Source organism: Pseudonaja textilis, chromosome 15, assembly GCF_049901715.1.
Source record: "Pseudonaja textilis isolate UNSWEBS1 chromosome 15, rPseTex1.2, whole genome shotgun sequence".
Lineage (NCBI taxonomy): Eukaryota > Metazoa > Chordata > Lepidosauria > Squamata > Elapidae > Pseudonaja > Pseudonaja textilis.
In genome coordinates this window covers 5,005,610-5,027,517 of record NC_142004.1, presented here as the reverse complement: position 1 = coordinate 5,027,517, position 21,908 = coordinate 5,005,610, and the positions used below count along the sequence as shown (strand labels likewise).

At 42.3% G+C, this 21,908-nt stretch overlaps 1 long non-coding RNA gene across 3 annotated transcripts in view; it reads right to left on the bottom strand.

Annotated features, from left to right (window-relative positions):
* Positions 1-21,908, bottom strand: part of LOC148124637 (uncharacterized) — a 41,021-nt gene that overhangs the window by 15,884 nt on the left and 3,229 nt on the right. Inside the window, exons 3-4 of one of the 3 annotated variants that reach the window (XR_015739614.1) lie at positions 11,211-11,278; positions 5,264-5,498 (exon numbers count right to left, since the gene is read on the bottom strand). This is a non-coding gene — a long non-coding RNA (uncharacterized LOC148124637). The remainder of the gene's footprint in view (positions 1-5,263; positions 5,499-11,210; positions 11,279-21,908) is intronic. The other 2 variants (XR_015739616.1, XR_015739615.1) reach the window with 2 other exon arrangements.

Below are 21,908 nucleotides of genomic sequence, written 5' to 3'. Positions count from 1 at the left end.
ACCAGTGAAAACATTGCAGCCCCTCTTGAAATAAACAGAGGGGGTTGGGGGGGGAATAGCCTTGGCTGTCCATTGTTTTATTTTTGTGTCAACCAGCAGAGGGGGCACCACTAATATATATATCTTGCTGCCAGCATTCCTCTAAGTGAGAGTCCAGGTTAAAAAAAAGAAGAAGTGTGACTTTTATTCTTCACATTTATTTTATTTATTCCACACAGATAAGTGATAGTAAACCCACAAAGACCAAAAGAAGTCATCTGCAAGATGCTGTTGATGCTTCTTTCTGCTAAACCTGCCTATTCTTCTCCCTTGGTTGGAGGAAAGATCACGACAATATAAGGATGGCTTAAAAGTGTCCCTCGTCCCGTTCCAAACCATGGGCATTGGGCGGCCTGGCTGAACTGTCACATCTCTGGTTTGGTTTGGTTTGGTTTTGGTTTTGGTTTATGCAACTTGTTTATGCAACTGGGTTGGCAAACCATTCTGGACAAATGGCTGTCCAGTCTCTTCTTAAAAGCCTCCAGTATTGGAGCACCTACAACTTCTGAAGGTAATTTGTTCCACTAGTTGATTGTTCTCACTGTCAGGAAATTCCTTTTGATTCCAGGTTGCACCTCTCCTTGGTTAGTTTCCATCCTTATTGCTTCTTGTCCTGCCTTCAGGTGCTTTGGAGAGGAGCTCGACCCTCTCTTCTTTATGGCAGACCCTCAAATATTGGAAATCTGATATCATGACACCCCTAATCCTTCTTTTCATTAAACTAGCCAGGCCCAGTTCCTGCAACCGTTCTTTATATGTTTTAGCCTCTAATCCCTGAATCAACTTTGTTGCTCTTCTCTGCACTCTTTCTAGAGTCTCAACCTCCTTTTTTATATCGTGTGCAACCAAAACTGGACGCAGCATTCCAGTTTTATAATTCCAGGAGAATTATGAAGGTGAAAATTGGCCACTAGCATGTGGTATATAAATGCTAATAAACAAATGTCTGAGCAAGGGGTTGGGCTAGAAGACCTCCAAGGTCCCTTCCTCGGTCTGTTGTTCTGTTAGTTTGTTAAACTTTTATAAACCCTGGATTGGTCAAGGCTGTTTTCCACCCTGCGCTGCAATCTCACTCTGCACTCAGATCTGTGCAGTGGAGCATTCCTGAAGGAAAACAGCGGAAGCTTCTCCTCATCCTTTACTTCTCGCCGACTTCTCCTATTTGTCTTTAAAAGCTTCCGTCTCTTCCCATTTGGAAATGCATTGGTTACTATAGAAACATCTTGCAACTGGCGTGGAACAAAATCTTCACGGACCTGGCAGTGTTGTTCAGACGTCCTGTTATATAAGGGCTGGAAATTTATACCCTCAAACCTGGTAAACAGTGGGGCTTTCAATGGGTATTTACAGTGGCTTTAGGTTGTGGCTGGTAATTATCTCTTAAACATAGGAGTAACACCCTGGGTGTCCTTCTAATCTCTCAAAAGCACCGTTCAGTTTCAAAAGTCATCCGTGTCACGGCTGGACTGGCAATCTGCCTTTTCTTACCTCCCTTTTCTCCAACTGTTCATCTTCAGCAAGAAAGCAAGGAAGGGATGATGGTTTAGCCAAACAATGATGTTCAGAAGGATGGTCTCCTTACCTCCAGCAGGTCACCAATAGGGAGAAGGTAGAATAATAATAGCAATAGTACTTAGACTTATATATGAGCCACTTGTGTGCTGCAGCTGCCAAAAAAGCCAACACAGTTCTAGGCTGCATAAACAGAAGGGTAGAATCAAGATCACGTGAAGTGTTAATATCGCTTTTTAAGGCTTTGGTAAGGCCGCGCTTGGAATACAGAGTCCAGTTTTGGTCGCCACGATGTAAAAAAGATGTTGAGACTCTAGAAAGAGTGCAGAGAAGAGCAACAACGATTGGGGCACTGGAGACTAAAACATATGAAGAACGGTTGCTGGAACTGGGTATGTCTAGCGATGACATGATAGCAGTCTTCCAATATATCAAGGGCTGCCCCAAAGAAGAGGGAGTCAAGCTATTCTCCAAAGCACATGAAGGCAGGACAAGAAGCAATGGATGGAAACTAACCAAGGAGAGAAGCAACCTAGAACTAAAGAGGAATTTCCTGACAATTAGAACAATTAACCAGTGGAACAAGTTGCCTCCAGAAGTTGTAAATGCTCCAACACTGGAAGTTTTTAAGAAGAGATTGGATAACCATTTGTCTGAAGTGGTGTAGGGTTTCCTGCCTAAGCAGGGGTGGACTAGAAGACCTCCAAGGTCCCTTCCAATTCTATTATTCTAATTCTAGCCAAGGTGGGGTGAGTGTGTGTCGGTGAGTGGGGGCTTGGTATGTCGGCGACTACCAGAAAGAGGTCAAACTTGAGCAAGAGACCAGAATGAAATCCTGTAGTCTAGACTGGGAAGTGTGTGGGCCTGTCTCACCCCTGACACTCCCACCCAGGAGGCAGAATTTCCCTAAACTTGTGCCAGGCAAGCCTTAAGCGATGATAAAAGGTTCACTTAATCAAGACCCCATCGTGAAAACAATGCCTAATAATGAACATCGCTAGTCTTTGATCGTTTTTATTGCCCCTCCCATTTCTCCCTTCCCTCTTTCCCTCCCCCTCTGTCCCTCCTCCCCCCTCTCTCTTTCTCCCTCCCTCTCTCCCCCCCTTCCCTCTCTCCTTCCCTCTCCCCTCTCCCTCCCTCCCTCTCCCCCCTCTCCCTCTCCTTCCCTCTCCCCTTTCCCTCCCTCCTTCTCTCTTTCTACCTTCCCCTCCTCTCTCTCTGCAGATCTTTTAACTTTCCTGGCTTCAAGGATTTCAGATCTATTTGTTAATCATTTTATAAGTGCCCTTAATTGGTATTAGGTAGCTGCTTGTAATGGAATATCAGACAATGAAGGAGCTTGGCAAATCTCCACGGAGAGGACATCTCGTGTCAATGGCCCTTTTCAGCAGCTCACAAGACCAGAATGCCAACTAAGGAAATATCTGCACGTTTCCATAATTTCCCTGGGCTGCGGATGCGATTTATTTCGGCACAGGATCAGAAGAGTGACGGACGTGTGAGTAGACAGCAAAAATATCTGCCCACCCCCTGCCATTGTGTCCCCTTGCATTTTACAAACCAAGGTGTTTGTCGCCTCTGGAGGAAATAGGCAGCACATAAATTCAATCAATCAATCAATCAATCAGATGAAAAAGAATATGGCAGACTATGGGGACTTTACCTACTGCACAAGACTACTGAAAATCTTTTCTTTCTTTCTTTCTTTCTTTCTTTCTTTCTTTCTTTCTTTCTTTCTTTCTCTTTCTTTTTTATTTCTCTTTCTTTTTTATTTCTTATCTCTTTCTCTTTCTATCCCTTCCTTCCTATCTTCCTTTCTTTCTTTTTCTCCCTTCCTTCCTCCATCCATCCTATCATCTATCTATCTATCTATCTATCTATCTATCTATCTATCTATCTATCTATCATATCCATCCATCCATCCATCCATCCATCCATCCATCTATCATCTATCTGTATAAATATTATATGCTTCCTATGTTGCCAAAGGCTGAATGAATGAAATGAAATGAATGAATTAAACACTGAAACAATAAATACAGAACTTAAATTCAAAAATCCCATTAAATAAAATTAAGCAGGATGGAGAAGCGGGGAGTAGAGTGAGCATGGGGAGGAAACAGGGTGTTCTCTAGTCCATCAGCTGTCTCCAATTAGATAGTCCTTGACTTACAGCAATTAATTTGGTATGTTACAATGGCACTGAAAAAAGTGACTTATGGCTGTTTTTCACACTTATGACCATGGCAGTATCCCCAGGGTCACATGATCAAAATTCAGATGCCGTTAGAGATGCTGCAATGGTCATAAGTGTGAAAGTCACTTTTTTCAGTGCCTTTGTAACTTCAAACTGTCATTAAATGAATGGTCATAAGCCCTGGACGACCTGTATAAGTATTTCATGGGCTTTGATCCCCTTGTCCTTTTCAAATTTTCCAACACTTCTCCACCAGAAGTGGGCATTTTGGCCGCACCAGAAGCTTCTTTGCTTATATACACCCCAAACTTTTAACTTTATTGGTTGCAGACACCATGAAAATGGGAAGCTCTATTTCCCCTGCTGTGATAAATCTTGTGTCTGAGCGAGGAAAATGGAGCAATTTTATTTATTTTTCAATTCAGGGTGAGCTTACTTAATTTTACATTTTCAAAACAGTAGTTCTTTTCTCAATTTTACAGGGCAGGTGTGCGCACTCCGCTAGAGGCTGCACAAAATGTCTTTGCTTTTATTTCTTCTTTTTAGGCAGCAAAGTTTATTGTCTCCCTTTCTTTTCCCCCCCATCCTCCATCCTTTTTTTCCCCTTTTTTTCTTTTAAAGTGTTGACTTTGGAAAGGAGTTGGAGGGTTCCTGTATTCACCAACAGATTTTTACTGAGCTGAAAGCTGTTGATTTAAACAACATTATTTCTCTATGGAAGCCTGGCATAATATGTCAGATTTTTGGCAACTAGTGACTAAGCCATGGGTTAGAACCTGGGAGATGGTGAGTTCTAGTCCTTTCTTAGGCATGAAAACTGACTGGGTGACTGGGCCGATCACCAGGCGATTGTGAATTCTAGTTTTGCCTTAGGCATGAAGTCTGGCAGAGTGACTTTGGGCCAGTCGTTCTCTCACAGCTCAATCCACAGGGATGTTGTTGTGGGGAAAATAGGAGGGGGAAGGCTGTTATTAGGTATGTTCGCTTCCTTGAGTTATTTATAAAAAAATAATAAAGGTGGGAGATAGACAGATAGATTAGAGAGAGATTAGAGAGAGAGAGAGATAAAAACATGACAAAATTAATAAAAATAATAAAGGCAAGAGATACATAGATGATACTGTAGATATAGATGGATAGATTAGAGAGAGAGAGAGAGAGAGAGAGAGAGAGAGATAGATAGAGGTGGATAGATTAGATAGTTAGAGGTAGAGATGGATAGATTAGAGATAGATGAGAGAGAATAGATGACAGAGAGGAAAATTATTGATTGATAGATAAATAATAAAGGTATGAGATGATAGATAAATAGATATAGAGATGGATAGATTACATAGAGATAGATAGATGAGAGAAAGAGAATAGAACAGAGAGAGAAATTATTGATTGATAGAGAAAAAACATGACAAAATTAATAAAAATAATAACGGCAGATGATAGATAGATAGATAGATAGATAGATAGATAGATAGATAGATAGATAGATAGATAGATAGATAGATAGACTGTCCTTACTTCATTTTCTGTATTGTGATACGGATCTAAATCCGAATTGTTCTTTTTTCCTTCAAATTTCACTCCTTGGGTGTTCTTCTGCTCAAAGGTGCCAACCATCTTCACTTCTGGAAGTCAGCAGGGCGAAAGTTCCTCTTCTGTGTTTATAGAATCAGATCCACACGCAGATCTGCTGACGTCCGGTTTGTCCCTCCGAAACCGACCCGAAGGCTAAGCGGGAGAAAATTGTGCAATCCTGCAGCGTAACCAAAACAGTGTCTATTGCAGTCCAGCTGTTCCAGCCTGTGACTATCTCTGTTTTCTCCATTCAACTTGGGGTAGCAAAAGCTGCTCTGGAACTCGAGGCAGCTTGTGGAGTGCCAAGGTAAATAATGAAGGGAAAAACAACAACCCACTACTGCGCTTGCATGATTATTCTCATAATTTCCGGCTGCCCCAAGGCTGTAATAACTTACACACCCTATTTCCCAAATGTTTCTAATTTATTTTTCAGGAATCAAATTATCTTGTAATTCCCCTTGTGCTGTGCTCTTTTGAAATAAATAAATAAATAAATAAACCCTCAGATCAGGAATCTGACTGGCGCACTGCAGGGAGAAACGGGTGCCCAGCACTCTTGGCTGCGATAAATTGTCTTCTCTAAATTCACAGGTGCTTCAAGCAAACCGACCTCTGGCCAGAAAATAATAATTTTTTTAAAAAAAGGTGGAATGTGCGTGGCTTGCAAGGTCCTAAAGTTTGCAAAGAAACTTCTCTTCCAAGCTTTTTAAGGGAGAAAAGGACACTCTTTAACTTTTAAAGATAGAAATTTGTCTGTGGTTCCGGAATAGCGTTTCTCAGTCTTGGCAACTTCAAGACATAAGGCTGTCAACTCCCAGAATTCCCCTGCCAGCATACTTTGGGATGGGTGGACTTCAACTCCCAGAATTCCCCTGCCAGCATGTTTTAGGACAAGTGGACTTCAACTCCCAAAATTCTCCAGCCAGCATGCTCTAAGCCATGTCGATTGTTAAGCGGGTCACCCTGTGACTGATTTTACAGCCTTTTGTGGCGGTCATTAAGCAAATCCATTGCCCTCAATGAACATTTGTTGCTGGAAACCAGTCATAAATGCTGACTTCCTGTAAAAAACGGCCATAAATTGCATTCATGTGATTGTGGGACGCTGCAAACGGCAATAAATGTGGCCTGTTTGCCAAATGCCCAAAATGTGATCACATGATCGATGTGTTGGAATTACAAATCCGGCTCATAAGTCACCTTGGATAGGTTCGTCGTAACTTTAAACAGTCACTAAGCAACCAGTCATAAGCCGAGGATTACCTGTAAGGGTTACTTGAAAAGAAAAGTTACCTGGGGACAAAAAAAGAAGACTCGTGTAGTTGAAGTCTGCTCTCTGCAATGCCATGAAAATCCTCTTGGACCCCCCTTGTAGCCCCTCTTCTCTTTCACCCCTTCAAGGGGGGGGAAAAAAATTATGTTCCAGAGTTTAATTTAGATTTTAGGGCCTCTTCCTTTCCTCTAAATATAGCGGCGCTTAATTATTTAGAGGCTACCTTTTGTGGCTGAGCGGCTCTGAGACATGTTGGGCTTTTTAATAATTAATTTTTGTTTCACAAGCAGGGAGCAAAATGTCTTGGAGGGAGGAGGAAAAAAAGAAACGGTGGAAGGACAGCCTGTGAGTCTCTGGCCCAGGGCGGATCGAATGCCGATAGACTTGCAGTTCGGGCAGGAGCCTGCATATTCCCCCCCCCGCCCCCTCCCCCCGTCGTGCTCTGATTTTGCCTGCGGTGTCTCGCTGTCTGCCTACAATCGGATTTGGATTTCCGTTGCAGGTTTCATTCTTGCTCCTGGGTGTAAATCAGTGCTCCTTTAATTGCTCCTTTTACACTGCTGGGGTGTTACTCTTTGCTGGCAGAAAGGAACTCTTTGCCACTTCATTCTGCCTTTCTGCAGTCTCTGTTTCCCTATCTATTATGTCTCTATGTCTCTATGTATCTGTCTGTCTGTCTATCATTGCTCTCTTGTGCCCTCTCTTTCTCTATCATCTATCTACTTATCAATCTCTGTATCTATCTATCATTCCCTCTCTCTCCCCTTCTCTCTTCTATCATCTATGTATCATCTATTTATATCTCTACTTATCTCTCTTTATATATCTATCACCTACCTCTTATCTACCAAATCATCTCTTCTCTCTATTATCTATTCTGTATCTCTATCACCTACCTATTATCTTTCTCTATCACCTATTATCTATCACCTCTATCTCTCTATTATCTATTCTGTATCTCTCTCTATCACCTACATTATCTTTCTCTCTCTATCACCTATTTATTATCTATCATCTCTATCTCTCTATTATCTATTCTATATCTCTCTCTATCACCTACCTATTATCGTTCTCTGTCTATCACCTATTATCAATTATCTCTATCTCTCTATTATCTATCTATTGATCGATCGATCGATCGATTGATCGTATCTATCCCTCATCATTCTCTCCATCCATCCATCCATCCATCCATCCACTCACCCATCCATCCAATGTATCAATCTATCCATCCATCCCTCTTTATCTCTCTGTCTATTCATCCATCTGTAGGTGCTCCATCACTGGAAGTTTTTAAGAAGAGACAGGATAGCCATTTTTCTGGAATGGTGTAGAGTCTCCTGCCTTGAGCAGGGGTTGGACTAGAAGATCTCCAAGACCCCTTCCAACTCTGTTATTCTGTATTGCTCAATTAATCAATCAATCATATCAATTTATATTATTATTGCAGCCTTGACTCTCAGCCACCTTGTTAACCCCGGAGTGCTTCTTTGGTGACCATATCAGACTTTCTGTCTTTTAGTAAAGGTGACCTCCTCTTCCTTTTCTAGCAGCGATTCCTAGACTATCCAACAGTTTCAAAACTGACGTTGTGCTGGCTGAGAGGGGTGGTTTTTTTTAATGCAACCTGCCAGACTGAAGAGTTTTATTTTCTAGCATGGAGTCCCTCCCCACCAGGGAATCCATTGTAAGATTTAAGGCGGATTGTTGTATGTGCTTATTTTGGTTTCTCTGTTTTGGTTCGCTCTTCTGTTTCCTTCAGTTGCTATTTGCCAATTTAAAGGCCATAATAAATTTTTAAGAAATGAATTGAAAAAGGCCACATTCTGAATGGGGATAAGATCAGAGGTTATTTTGGGAGAGGTTTTTCAAGAGTTTTTTTTAAGGGGAAAAAGAGATGCTTTGGCATTTGCAAGACTGAAGGATCAGTCGGCCCCCAAAAGCCACGTTCCCAATGTCCAAACATGCGAAGAGCATGGAGTTTGAAATCCATCCAGTTGGAGAGATTCTGAGGACATATTGACTGGCTTTATAGTATATTTTTCTCCTCTGGATTAGTCCAATAGATTAGATAGATAGATAGATAGATAGATAGATAGATAGATAGATAGATAGATAGATAGATAGATAGAGATGGATAGATAGAGATGGATAGATATAGATAGATAGATAGATAGATAGATAGATAGATAGATAGATAGATAGATAGACAGACAGATAGATATAGACAGAAATATAGATATAGATAGATAGATAGATAGATAGATAGATAGATAGATAGATAGATAGATAGATAGATAGATAGATAGAGATACAGATAGGTAGAGATACAGATAGATAGATACAAATAGATAGATAGAGATGGATAGAACACCAAAGATGGAATATTCACGTTTATTTGCCTGACTCCTTCCTTTTTCACTTATGTTCTTCCTCTCCTCTCTCTCAATCTCTTGTTTTCAGGGAACCGTTTCCTCGGCATTTTCCCCATTACCTAAAAATGGCCGTACCTGGGAAATTGGCAAGGAACAGAAGCAAAAAGCATGCTAAGGGAACATCGGGGAGACAAGACAATTTGGGTGTGAAGCAGCTGCAATTGCTCTTTAGTTATTACCTGGTTTTTACGACTGCTTTTAGTCTCCTGACTTCCCAGTTTTATGGAGTGATGCTGCAGGCTGCCAAGATAATCCCAGAATTAATAGGGCAGTGCAGAATTCAAATAAATAAGGGACCCTGGCTGTAATGTAATCGGTAGATTAATCAACCAGCGCTGTGGCTGATTTAATGCGTGGAGCTCATTTGGTCCGGCCGAGGAAATATTTGGAGGTGTCAGGATGAGAAATTATAGGGCGTGTTTTTGGTTCAGGTTTTCTCCCACAAGAGAGAAAAGGGATGAAAGAATGGAAAACTGTATGGTTAAGCATTTTGCCCTGTTCTTCCTTGAGAGAACGGTCATCCAAAGTAGTCCTCGAGTTACAACCACAATTTGGGCACAATTGAGCCTCAAATTTATGTTGCTATGCAAAGCATTTGTAAAAGTGAGTTTTGCTTTGTTTTATTCCCTTTCTTGCCATCACTGTGAAGTGAATCACTGCAGTTGTTAAAGTTAGTAACCTGGCTTTAAAGTTTGCAAAAAGTGGATTGCACGACCCTGGGGACTCAGCAACAGTCATAAGTATGAAACCAGTGTCCAAGCATCTGAATTTTGTTCGCCTGACCAATGAGGATGCTGCAATGGTTGTAAAACAGTCATAAGTTACTTTTTCCCTCTCTGGTGAAGTTTGAGCAGTATCCAAGAAGTAGAAGAGGGCTTAGAAAAGTCATGGTGGATCCAACAATTAGAGCATACTATGCGGTCAAAAGTTCACCTTGAGCTGGGGAAACCAGATGGGAGTTAATACTTCTACTTTCTCTGCAGGGCACGAGACGTTCTCTCCAAAGAGTTGCTAGTTATCAAAAGATTTGCTCCTAACTAGGAAATTACGACTTCTGCAAAGCCATCTGGGGATTCAGGGAAGGTGCGCACAACAGGGATATGCAACAGAGGTTGGGGTGCAAATGTTAATCTGCAGGCTAATCCCCTAAATTAACTACTAAGACTGTATTACTATTCTTCTTCTCATCCTTACTAGTACCTAACTCTTCCCACTTATGACTATATCCATGTAGTTTGTATCTTTACAACTTAGAGTATATTGTTTTTATTGCTTCCTAGTATGATTTGATTGCTATCACCAAGAGTTGTATCTTATGATTCTTGATGAAAGGAAAGGAAAGGAAAGGAAAGGAAAGGAAAGGAAAGGAAAGGAAAGGAAAGGAAAGGAAAGGAAAGGAAAGGAAAGGAAAGGAAAGGAAAGGAAATAGCAATAGCCCTTAGACTTATATACCGCTTTTCAGTGCATTACAGCCCTCTCTAAGAGGTTTACAGAGTCAGCCTCTTGCCTCCCAACAATCTGGGGCCTCATTTTACGGAATGAGGATGGATGGCTGAGTCAACCTTGAGCCAGTCAGGATCAAACTCCAGGCTGTGGGCAGAACTAGTTGTGCCACCACAACTATAATCTAGTTTTACAGTCCTGAGACTTTCATTAAACTATATGTCCCCAGTTCCTGCAACCATTCTTCATAACGTTTTATCCTCCAGCCCCCTAATCATCTCTGTTGCTCTTCTCTGCACTCTTCCCGGAGTCTCAACATCTTTTCAATATTGTGGCGACCAAAACTGGATGCAATAAGAGACCCTGCGATCTTAAGCAATGCCCCTGAAGCCCCAAACTCAAACCAGGTCATGCCTGGGGTGACAGTCGTTCTCAGTTGGGGTCCCTGGCAGCTTGCTTGCACGCTCATTTGCACAACCCGCAGCCCAAAGCCTTTTGATCAAGATGGGGGGCAGGGGCGATCTCTGGCGTGCACCAGTGTGTGCAGAAGCACGTGGAACAGATGGAGTGAGACACCCAGCGAGGGAAGTGTTCGCAGGAAGCAGGTTGGGAAAGAGGCTGGTACGCTGAAAGCCTGGGGGGAGTCGAAATGAGGTCAGGATGAGTCACGTAAACCTAAATTGCACCAAGCCAGTTCTTCCAGCAAGGGGGGGAAAGGGAGCAATGTGTTACTAACCTGACTAAACAGAATGCAGAAACGGGCTTGACGGATTCCTTCCCTGGATGGATGCAGGACAGGAGGAGCTGAAAAACAGAAAGGAAGTTGGGTCTTTTCAAGCTGTTTTTTTTTCTTTCTTTTGCTGGGTTTTTTTTTTTAAGAACAAGTTTTATTGATTTTTGAAGACAAACAAAACATAAAACATAAAAGTATATCATATTAATCCCTATCATCCCAGTCCTATTGTCCCCATTTATTCATCCCTATTTCCTGTATCCTTACTCATGTTTATACTTATACCTATTATCTTGTAAGTCATTGACAAATCAAATAAATCAAATATAAAATAAAAGAAGGAAGGAAGGAAGGAAGGAAGGAAGGAAGGAAGGGAGGGGGAAGGAAGGAGAACAGGGAAGGGGAAGGATGGAAAAGAAGGGAGGGAGGAGAGGAAGGAAGGGAGAGAATACCCATTCCTAAGAGGTCTGTAAGGGGTGTGCATAAGTGCACCATTGTGCCTACCGTCTCTGTTCTATTGTACCCATTTGTTTGTACCTATTTCCTGTATTCTTACTCATATTTATACTTATACCTATTATCTTGTAAGTGATTGGCAAATCAATTCAAATAAAAAATAAATAAATGATCACCGTCACCCTAGAGAACTCAAAGGATTATAGGAATTGGGGAGAGGAGAATGCTAAGAACAATTTAGGAATTGTTCACCCCTCTTAATCACCCCTATTCTTGAAATATAAGAAAATGTGGTTAGGAATCCAGGATTCTACCCCAGAGAGACCAAGAAGGGGGTTGAAGAAAGCCCAGATAGTACTCAACTTACAACCATTCTCTAATGGCTATTCAGAGTTATAGCGGCACTGATTTAGAATGGAGCATCACATGACAGTCACATAATCCAACAGCATGTGTTTACAATGGTTGCGGCATCCTGGGGTCATGTGATCACCATTTGCGACCTTTCCAACCGGCTTCTAATAAATAAAGTCAACAGGGGAAGCCGGGTTCACTTAATGACCGCATGATCCACTTAACAACTGCAGCAAATCACTTAGCATCCTGACCAAAAATAAAAATAAAAGTAGCAAAATCTGGCACGACTCACTTAAAAGCCACCTTGGTTGGCAACGGAAGTTTTGGTACCAAGTGCGGCTGTTAGCTGTACAAGGCATAACCTCAAACATAATTAACCCTTCCTGTTTAGCCAGGGTTTCTCAACTTTGAGAGATGTGGGGACTTCAACTCCCAGAATTCCCCAGCCAGTGGGAGGGGAGGTTGAGAACCTCTGTGTCAAACTCTAATGATTTTTGGGTGATTCTGGCAGCTGCTGTGTGTGTGTGTGTGTGTTTTCAGCCCTTGTGGTTTGCAAAGGCTTAGCGGGATGTGTGAGCCCAGCCAATTGTGGGTTCTGTGTCTAAGCAAATCCGTATTATTGTCATGCGGGCAGAACCTCTAAATCTTTCCAAACCAGCAACCACCGCTACGTCACGTGGCAGCGAGTGCCAGCAATCTGGGAAATCGCCCTACCAGTGAAAGCAGAAGGAATGTTGTCTGGCACCACTTTCTCTGCACGGCCGGCCAAATTTTAATTTCTCCTGAAAGAATTGACTGCTGCTACTTGCCTGCTGCTACTTGCGATCAGCTTGGTTCTCCCTGCTTGGTTCTTCTAAATCCCTTGAGCCATGAAGCACCCAGAAACATGATTATTACACTGCCTGGATTTATAAACTGGGATTCTCTGCAGGCGCTTTTTCTTGGCATATACAGAATGGAGAGTTGGAAAGGACCTTGGAGGTCCTCTAAGGCAGGGGTCGCCAACCTTCTGGACCTCAGGGGCCACCAGACACATAATTTTAAATCCCAGGGACCACTAACTGGTTCTGTGGGCCTGGCCTAATTTGTGGGTGTGGCTTGGTGGTCATGTGACTGGCTGGGCATGGCTTGTAAATACTGCATTATAAATATTTATATAAATATTGATTTTTTTATAAAAAAAAGAGCAACTTTTACCCAAAATCAGGCAAAGCAGGCAGGCAGATTGAGTTGCTCACAGCATCACAGATTCATTCAGAAATCTATCTGCCATTGGCTAGCTCAGTCTGTCACATAAAATTTGCTTGCAAGCAAGCTCACAAAATTAACTCACGACACACCATGCATGTAAATATTGAATTTTTTATATAAAAAAGCAACTTTTATCCAAAATCAGGCAAAGCGGGCAGACTGAGTTGCTCACAGGATCATTCAGTGATCTATCTATCTGCCATCGGCTAGCTCAGTCTCTCAAATTTGCTTGTCGTGAGTCTGCACTGAATTTGCTTGCAAGCAAACCTTCAATCCTAAGGGAGGTTCGGCTGTGCTTAGCTAGAAAGCAAGAAATCCAACCATTTCCTGCTTCCTAGCTAATCTAAATCTCCTGGCCCAGCAGAACAGATGATGGTCAGAAAAAGGAAAAATAGCAACTTAGCAGACAAGTTTGCCGGGTAAGGAGTGAGTGGGCTGGGAGGGTTCCCGTGGGCCATGTGGCCTGAGCAGCCTTCTGTTTCTGCGCAGCCCGGATTAATTGCTTTGGGGGGGTGAGATTTCTCTGTGGCCCACCAAAATTTTCTCATGGCTGCAGCCCACCGGTTGGCGACCGCTTTTCTAGAGTTTCAACATATTTTTTTGTATCATGGTGATCAGAACTGGATCCAGTATTCCAAGTGTGGTCTGTCCATTGCAGTATAAACAGCACTAACACTTTACATGATTTTAATACTATCGCTCCACTGATACAGGCGGATTTGTGAACGTAATTACCAGGGAGCCAGGTCAATCTGCCAAACCACCATTTAACATGAGCAGGAAAAGCCACGCTGGAGGGGGACCGACATCTGTGGACAAAGCAGACCCAAGAAGCCAACATTTGCCCTGACCTCTGGCTTCTCATTTCCTGTGCCATGGTACAAGCTATAAAAACACGATCAAATAACCATCACTGGAAGAGGCAGACAGGCCTTGCATTGAATATTCAAGAATAAGATGTTGAAAAATGCTGGATGAGGAAACATGAGGAAAATAAGTTCTTTATGTACATGGTTAAATTTGGCCGTTTTGTCTGTGGTTCAGATTTCTTACTGTACCGTCTTCCCCACTCCCCCACCCCAAAAAAACTTACAGCATTCATACAATCTGGCAGCTGTCAGTTGAGTGCAACCCAGTCATTCCAAATGCACCAGACTATTTTTGGATATCAGTAACACATAAAATGTCCTCCCCTCCCCCCCATGAAAGCCAACATGGTACATACCCAATTAATAATTGGATCTTGTATACATATCTTGTTTTGCCCTCGACAAAGTGGAACAGCATAGGCTATCAGCAGCTGCAAGAATACAACAGGTGCATTTTCTAAGCACCGAGACCAGGCAAACAGAATAGGTTTAGAAAGGACACAGGCTATGGGAAAATATTCAGTTTGCTGTATGTAAATAAAACTCCACTATTTTTTTTTTCTGGAGGCGAGAAAGGGGGTGCTTCCCAAGATGCTTTTTGAAGTTTTTTTTCAAACTGCACTTTCTTGCTTTTCCTTGAAGACATTAGAAAGACCTATGTGTAATACTGCATCCAGTTTTGGTCACCTCATCATAAAAAAGATGTTGAGCAACTCTGGAAAGAGTGCAGAGAAGAGCAACGAAGTTGATTAAGGGACTGGAAGCTAAAACATATGAAGAAGGGTTGCTGGAACTGGGTATGTCTAGTGACTAGTTTGATGAAAAGAAGGACTAGGGGTGACGGGATAGCAGGCTTCCAATATCTCAGGGGCTGCCACAAAGAAGAGGGGGTCAACCTATTCTTCAAAGCACCTGAAGGCAGAACAAGAAGCAATGGATGGAAACTTATCAAGGTGAGATTCAACCTAGAATTAAGGAGAAATCTCCTGAGAGAACAATTAATCAACCTCTAGAAGTTGTGGGTGCTTCATCACTGGAGGTTTTCAAGAAGAGATTGGACAGGCATTTGTCGGGAATATTATAGGGTCTCTTGCTTTGGTGGGGGGCTCAACTAGAAGACCTCTGAGATCCCTTCCAACTCTGCTATTTAATATTCTGATAGGTTCTTATCCCTCCCCACTATTTTTTCTCCCAAGAGAATGGAATTAAGTTCAATGAAGGCCAAAGGAAAGCAAGACATGTTGGATCAGGGCCAACAGTTGGAAATTAAACAGACTTCCTTCTTACTCTATCTGAGTCTGTCTTTTTTACACACACACACACACAGAGAAAAAGATTGGATCATGAGCCATTTCTTGAATAATTGCATCATGAAGGCTGTCCACTGAGTCCAATTTTTCAGTGGACTAACAGTTGAAAAACTCTGGAGAAATAATAAAATTGGAGAGACTGTTTTCTCTAATACCTCCCTCCCTTCCTTTAAAGGTTTGAGAAATAGCCTCCCCCGCCCCACGAAAAGGAAATCGAACAGGCCAGGGGGAGGGCTGAGAATTAAAACAAAGTTTTCTGCTGCATCCAAAGCTCCATTTGAGCCATGCGTTAAGATGTCTGAGTTTAATCTTGTTTAGATATTTGGAGACTGGCCATGCTGGTTGAACTGAGCCTGTTTGGTTACTAGAGTTAGAATCACTTGGATGATTTTGAGCACTAGGTATAGAAATTGAATGGATGGGTGGATGAATAAATATATAAATAAATAAGTACATAAATACTCGAATGTCTTATGCCAGTTGGAACATAGAATTATAGAGCTAGAAGGGACCTCAGAAATCATCCAGACCTGCCCCTTGCACAAGGCAAGAGGCCTTATACAAACCTGATCAAATGGTTGTCCAATCTTTTCTTGAAAAACTCCAGTGATGGAGTGAGTACCCACAACTCCAGAAGGCAAACTATTACACTGATTAATTGTTCTCCCTATCAGAAAATTCCTGCTTAGTTCTAGGTTGAGTAAGTTTCCGTCCATTGCTTCTGACTTCAGGTGTTTGGGGAATAAATCAACCCCCTCTTGTGTGTGACAGCCCGTCAAGAACTGAAAGACTACTATCACATCATCCCCACAGTAATTTTTCTCTCCATTAGACTAGACAGACCCCGTTCCCACAATCGTTCATTGGATGTCTTAGCCTCCAGCCCCTTAATAATTTTTGTTGTTCTTCTCTGCAAAATTTCCAGGGTCTTAGATACTTTTTTGTATCATGGTGACTAGAACTGTACACATTATTCCAAGTGTGGTTTCACCAGTGCAGTATAGAGCAGTATTATTAATTCAGTAAACCTGTTGTGGTCCACCAGTGGCCTGTGGAGCTGGCAGCAGAGTCAGAGAGTGGGGAGGAACATGGGCCAGTCCTGAGTCTGGGGAGGGCTCAGACAAGGGATCTGCGTCTGACGCAGAGATGGGGCCAGGGCCATCTGAGAGTTATGTGCAGTCTCCAGAGCCTCCAGAATCTGACATCAGCGAGGAAGAGGAACAGGGGGAGCTGGTTCCCAGTGTGCACTTGCGCAGAGCTGCCAGAAGGCAAGAACAGTAAAGACAAAAGGGGCGACTCGGGATAAGGCTTGGAGGTGATTGCCCCTCCCATAAGACATAAAGGAGAAGCAAAGGGATATGAGCCTTTGCAGGAAGCAACTTTGTTCATTCTGGTCGGTCTAAACTCTGAAGCTCTGTGTTGACTTTGTGCTCTGCTTGGCCTTATACAGCTAACTGGCAATTTAGTTGTGGGCAGCATTTCAAGAGAGATAAAGGTGGGTGCTTATCAGCCTTATCCCGAAAAACTGTGGCAGACTTCTATTGGACTGTTCATACACTGGGACTCATTATGGGCTGTGAATGCATATAAGTCACAGCCGATGAAATAAAACAAAAGAATAGCATTTGATTGTTTTGGGGAACAGCGTGTGATTGTTACTGTCTCAGGAAGTCTTGGTCAGAACAAAACCAGGTTAAATGGACAATACAAACCCAGTGTTGACTTTTATTTCTAATCTCACTAAAAGTTCACTACTCCAAGTTTAACAACACTTGGTGAATCACAGGTGGGCTGAAATATGAAAAAGAAGACAACTGTATTTTCCTCCCAACCAATCCTTGCCAAGGTGTGAGGATGACCTTTTAGCATATTTATGAATGTTGCATTCTTTATAGCAATGAGGATTTTTTTAATTCCAAAAAAATGGACCTCTCCCTTCATTCTAATTTCATATGGAAATGCTTGGCATATTGTCATGGAATTCTGAAAGGGCTTTATACCAACAATTATAATAATAACAATAATTTTGAATGTTATTTAAAGTTTTCTGGCATGATTGGATTGGAAAAAAAGGAAAATACGAGGAAGATGGGCAGATGGAGAAAATGAATCACTTGGAAAGCTCAGGCAGACATCGCCAGGGGTAAGTCAGGGAATGAAAAATTATGTGAGATCCGGGTATAATTTTTAATGTTTCTAAGCAGGCGTCTTTTCAGTCCTGAAGTTCAGGGAATGTTTAATTCAGCCCAGAAGGAAAGACAAGGCTTCTAATCTGTGAGTTGTCCAAAGATTTTGTTTTTGGTGCCTTTGAGACAAACAGACTCCTGATGAATGCCTGGACTGGTACTTGTGGTTTTCTTGGCAATGTTTTCCAAAATCATTTGCCTTTGCCTTCTTCTTCCTAGGGCTGAGAAAGATGGATTGGCCCAAGATCACCAGCTGATTTCCAAGACTTGAGGGACTGTCACAGAGAAGAGTGGGGTGAGGCAACCTATTCGCCAAAGCTTTGCTGGCTGGGGAATTCTGGGAGTTGAAGTCCACCAGGCTTCAAGTGGCCGAGGTTGGAGACCCCTGTGGCATAGGTGGTGGGCGTGGCTTGGTGGACATGAGATCGGGTGGATGTGGCTTGGTGGTTATTTTATTGGCTGGACTTGGCCAACTCAACCTCACTCACATCGAGGCACGCATCTCCTTGCCTGGCCTTTTGTGACTGTGGGGATGCTGCAACAGTCATACATGTGAAAAATGGTCATAAATCACCTTTTTTCAGTGTCATTGTAACTTTGAATGGTCACCTCACACAAGCAAGGTACCAGCAAAGGAGGGGAAAAAAACTCCAGAGAGATTCCTGAGACAGGAAGTCTTGACCTGCCAAGAATGTCATAAGGGTTAATGGAGAGGGAGTTTTTGTAAGCAACACCAGAATGTTTCCTTCCTGCCTTCCTTACAGGATTAGGCCAGTAATTTCTTCTAACAACCGGTTCTCTGAACTGCTTAGAATGTTAACAACCGGTTCTACCGAATAGGTGCTAACTGGTAGAATCCCACCCCTGCTGCAGGGATTCACTTGTGGTGTGACAATCACGGTCATGAACAGGGGCAAAACTCACTTGTCTTGGTTAACAATGGAAATTTGGGGCTCAATAAGTCGAGGCCCCCTGTATTGCCAGAGTGTAGTCACCAAATCTTTCAAACAGAGTCGTGCTGAAGGTAAGTCCTTGTCTTGCAAAGCTACTCATTTTATTTTTTTGTATAACCCGTGGCTGCTAAAAGCATGAGATCAGAGAAAATCTTTTTTCAGGTCAGCTGAGATGCTTCGAGAGCCAAGGGAGCCCTACAGATCTGATTTTTTTTTTAAAAAAAATATTTATATTCTATCTCTATCATATCTGCTCTAGTTTTGAGGCACTTTTGCAACAAGGTACCTTTAAGTCAGCTTGAATGTACTTAGCAAGCTGAATTTGCTCAGATAGAGCCAAGGGAATAATTTTTCCACCCTGTCTGGCTGCATTTTTGTGCATGCGTGTGTGCTTTTTCCCCCCTCTTCCATTCATCCTATTATCTGATTCCCCTTTGAAGTCACTCCGATGTATTGATGTCTTTGTTAAGTCTAAATGTCAAGAATATGTCTAATTTCCTCAAATCTGGAAATGGTACAAAGAAGTAGGAGAGCTCTAATCATAAAATCTGTAAGAAACCCCCTTGTGTCTGCCTTGAAGGATATATTTTTTTTTTCCATTAAGACCAGAGACTGTTAGTCTAGAAAGCAGAGGCATCTGATGGTTCGTTTTCCTGGAAATGACAATTTAAAAGCAAAAGATTCTTGCTCACACACAGCGTAACACCCACAAATGCAGATTGTCTGGATTATAAATTTCTTATCTCCACCCATTTTCCCTCCCCCTCCAGGAAGAAATCCTATTTGTTCAATCGGAGGTAAGGAGAAGGTTGAATCAGGATGGTTTAGAATAGTGAGTTTATTTTATTTTTTTAAAAATCCCAGTAGAATGAAAATAGCAGCATCCCTGCCATGGGAAAGAAAGCAAGATTATTTTCATACTCAGAGAAGCAAGGAATTCTCTGGAGGTACCAAGGGACGTGAAAATGAGTTCAGATATGATTTTAACATCCTGATTGATTTGAAAGCAGAGAGTTGAATTTGGACATCCACACCGAATCTCCAAATCAGAGCTGGATTGATTTAGAGAGAGTAGGGGCTATGAAAGGCAGTCGGTTGTACTAAATGGCTCCAACAGAACTCATCAATTTGATTCAGCTGTTCCACTTGATGCTCCTGACTGATCAAAATTATTCTCAATCCGTTTGGAGGGGTTGTTGGACAGTTACGCAATTTTAATCTCTGCCCGGGAATTTTGTGGCAACTGCATTTGTTCAGCTGTAAAAGTCAAGTACAGATGGAGAGATCCAGTGGAGTGTTGGAGGAAGGGTCAAAAATGTCCAGATGCATGATAAAAGGGAGGGTGGGATCAAGGCCACCATCTTTATTTTTTCTGACCCAGTCTTACAGACCCCTTTGGGATAATCCATGGGGGAGAACTGTAGAAGGCCCTCGCGTTTTCAGCACAGATTCCAAAAATCTCAGCTACCAAAGCGTTGAGATGTCGATGGATGTTAATCTGGATTTGCGTAACAACTGCACGAGTCACTTAACAACTACAGTGACAACCAAGAGAAAAAAATTGTGAAATTGGGTGCAACTCACTCAAACCGCCTTGCTTAGCAATGGAAATTCTGGTCTCAATTGTGTAAGTCAGGGACTACTTGTAGCAGTAGCAATAGCACTCAGTAAAAAAAGGTTTGTTTTGACAGTAGCTTTCAACCAAAAGGTGAACAACTTCTGCTGTTCTATGTCCACCTGTATTTACTACAACCTTGGATTGCTATTTTGGGATCACAGTGTTTCATGTTGGCTTCATCTTGGTGTTAGGATTCTCTGAGTGGATCAGAACAAGCCTTCATGTTGACCTTCTCCCCTGTAGAAAGGATGTCATTTCAGATCTCCTCTTTCTCTTACGAACTGGCCTTCCACAAAATGTGGAATTCTCTCAGATTCTATGAATGAACTAAAGGAATGACTAGACTTTCTCGGCCACTACAGAAACAATGACCAATAAGCTGATAGCCTTCCAGCTGTTAATTAACAGAGTGGCGTGCAATTACTCCAAGAAACTGAATGGATGTCAATGGAGCAAACTTTAATTAAAATGTACATCTGGTCAAACGAAATGGTGCTGAAACATTTTTTTCACTGCACTCCAAAGCTAGGGAGACAGGAAGAGGGGGTTAAACCCCAACCTTTCCCCTGCTTTAATATTGGCCAGATGTTTACTGCAGCTGAAACTTAAATGAGAGCAATTCCGTCTCCAGAATGCATCTACAATAACATAGCAGAACAGACAATTTGAGGAGATATCTGTCTGTCTGTCTACCTACATACCTGCCTACCTCCCTATCTATCCACCTCCCTGCCTCCCTCCCTATCATCTATCTATCTATCTATCTATCTATCTATCTATCTATCTATCTATCTACCTACCTACCTACCTACCTACCTACCCACCCACTATCTACCTAGATGAGCCTCAGTGGCGCAGTGGTTAGTGTGCAGTACTACAAGCAACTCCTACTGCAATTTGGCAGATCAAATCCCACCAGGCTCAAGGTTGACTCAGCCTTCCATCCACCCAAGGTGGGTAAAATGAGGACCCAGATTGTTGGGGGAAAGAGGCTGACTCTGTAAACCGCTTAGAGAGGGCTGGAAAGCACTGTGCAGCGGTATATAAGTCTAAGTGCTATAGCTGTCTGTCTGTCTGTCTGTCCGTCTGTCTGTCTATCTACCTACCTTACCACCTACCCATCTATCAATCCATCCACCGTTTTTCACACTTATGACCATTGTAGCATCCCCATGGTCATGTCATCAAAATTGAGATGCTTGGCCATTGGTTCATATTTATGACGGTTGCAGAGTCCTGGGCTCACGCGATCCCCTTTTGCAACCTTCTGTCAAGCAAAGTCATTGGGGAAGTCAGATTCACTTAACAGCTGTGGCAAGAAAAGTCATAAAATGGGGCAAAACCCACTTAACGAATGTCTTGCTTAGCAACAGAAATTTTGGCTGAGTTGTGGTCATAAGTCAAGGACTGCCTTCCATTTGCTGATTTATTACATTTATACTCTACCGAAGTGGTTCGGGATGGCTTACCACACAATGAAAACAAGAATATGAAAACATTAAAAACATTAAAAGTAACAGGATAAAACTAGGAGCCAGGTAAACAAACAGCGTGGAGGTGGGATTTTCTTTCGTAGACTGCCAAGTACACCCAAGCACAGATTCTCTTTCCCCTGGTTCACAGAAGCTCTCGGGGCCAAGCATTCTCTCCCAGCCCCACCTACCTCGCAGGGCTGTTGTTTACAAATGAAACAAATGAGGT